Source organism: Tenrec ecaudatus, chromosome 4 (genome assembly GCF_050624435.1).
Source record: "Tenrec ecaudatus isolate mTenEca1 chromosome 4, mTenEca1.hap1, whole genome shotgun sequence".
In the NCBI taxonomy this organism is placed as follows: domain Eukaryota; kingdom Metazoa; phylum Chordata; class Mammalia; order Afrosoricida; family Tenrecidae; genus Tenrec; species Tenrec ecaudatus.
The window spans coordinates 177,440,804-177,442,620 of record NC_134533.1 but is presented as its reverse complement, the minus strand read 5'-3'; the positions used below and the strand labels follow the sequence as shown (position 1 = coordinate 177,442,620).

Genomic DNA, 1,817 nt, shown 5'->3' with positions numbered 1-1,817 from the left:
CTTCTCTGCCAATTCTAGCAGTTATATCAAGGAGTTTCATTGTTTGGCTCAGGCATATGCTCTTACCTATGACGATATATATGTTATCCTGGCTTCCACCTCAACGCCCAATGAAAGGGAATGAGTTTATCTTGCGGCCATACAGTATACAGATCAAACTAACCTGGTGGATAATACTGTACCGGTAGGCCATACAGCCGTTCCTGCTAAGGACCCAGGATGGAATTATCAGCCAGGAACAGGGGGTAGCAACCACAGGGATTTACTAATAAAGAGCCTAGTGCAGGAGATGGAAACAGCATCTAATAAGGCAGTCAACTTTGAAAAGCTTCAAAGAGGTTACGCATTCTAAGGGTGAAAATCCTGCCGTTTTTGTAAACTGCCTCCAGGAAGCCCTCACCCTATATACCAAGCTAGACCCCAAACCCCAGCCAGAGCAGCGGTTTTAGCCTCTCATTTTGTCTCTCAGTCAGCCCCAGATATAAGGAAAAAAGTTAAAGAAGGCAGAGGAGAGGCCACAAGCCCCACTTGCCGGATCTGGTGAAAAACGGCCTTTAAAGTCTTTACCGCCTGGAGGAAGTGGCTGAATCAGCCCAGCAGTCCAGGTTACACCACAAGGTGGTGCTGCAAACCCAAGCTCTGGTAGCTGCCCTGAGGCCAGCAGGGGCGGGGCCTAAAGATCCTCGCACAACTTCCTGATACAACCGCTGAAGCCAAAGCCGGTGAACAATCAAATGTGGTGAAGAAAGCTGATGGTGCCCGGCTATCAAAAGAGATAGTGACTGGGGTCTTAAAGGCTTGAAGGTAAACAAGCGGCCATCTAACTCAGAAGTAACAAAGCACACATGGAAGAATACACCAGCCTGTGTGATCACGTGGTCCCGAAGGGATCAGTTATCAGGCATCAAAGAACAAAAAATCATATCATTGGGTGCACACCTCCATGATACGATCGCCGAGGACAAACGGGTGCATAAGCAAATGTGGCGAAGAAAGCTGATGGTGCCCGGCTATCAAAAGAGATAGTGTCTGGGGTCTTAAAGGCTTGAAGGTAAACAAGCGGCCATCTAGCTCAGAAGCAACAAAGCCCACATGGAAGAAGCACACCACCCTTTGCGATCATGAGGTGTCAATGAGATCAGGTATCAGGCATCATCAGAAAAAAAAATATTGTGCTTGCTTCAGCGGCACATATACTGAAATTGGAATGATACAGAGAGAAGATTAGCATGGCCCCTGCGCAAGGATGACACGCAAATTTGTGAAGCGTTCCATATTTAAAAAAAAAAAATCTTACCATAGTGAATGAAGGGGGAAGTGCAGAGTGGAGACCCAAAGCCCATTTGTTGGCCCCTGGAGATCCCTGACTGCAGGGAGCGATGTAGCACCGATGAAGAATACAGCTTTCCTCCAGTTCCTAAATGCTCCCCCCCACCGCCCCCCCAAGTACCATGACCCAAATTCAACCTTGCAAGTCTAGATGGAGCAGAGGATGTACAATGGTGCAGATAGGAGCTGGATGCACAGGGAATCCAGGACGGATGATACCTTCAGGACCAGGGGTGTGAGGGGCGATACTGGGAGGGTAGAGAATGAGTGGGTTAAAAAGAGGGAACCAATTACAAGGATCTACATGTGACCTCCTCCCTGAGAGAAGGATAACATAAAAGGGGGTGAAGGGAGACGTCAGACAGGGCAAGATATGACAAAATAATAATTTATAAATTATCAAGGGCTCATGAGGAAGGGGGGCGCGGGGAGGGGAAAAAAGAGGACTTGATGCAAAGGGAGAGCAAATACTTTGAAAATGATGAGGG

The 1,817-nt window shown here is 47.8% G+C and overlaps 1 non-coding gene across 1 annotated transcript; it reads left to right on the top strand.

Moving 5' to 3' along the window:
* Positions 1–1,172: 1,172 nt before the first annotated feature.
* Positions 1,173–1,281, top strand: LOC142447484 (U6 spliceosomal RNA). Its single transcript, XR_012784183.1, has one exon. It is a non-coding gene; the product is annotated as a U6 spliceosomal RNA (small nuclear RNA).
* Positions 1,282–1,817: the final 536 nt, after the last annotated feature.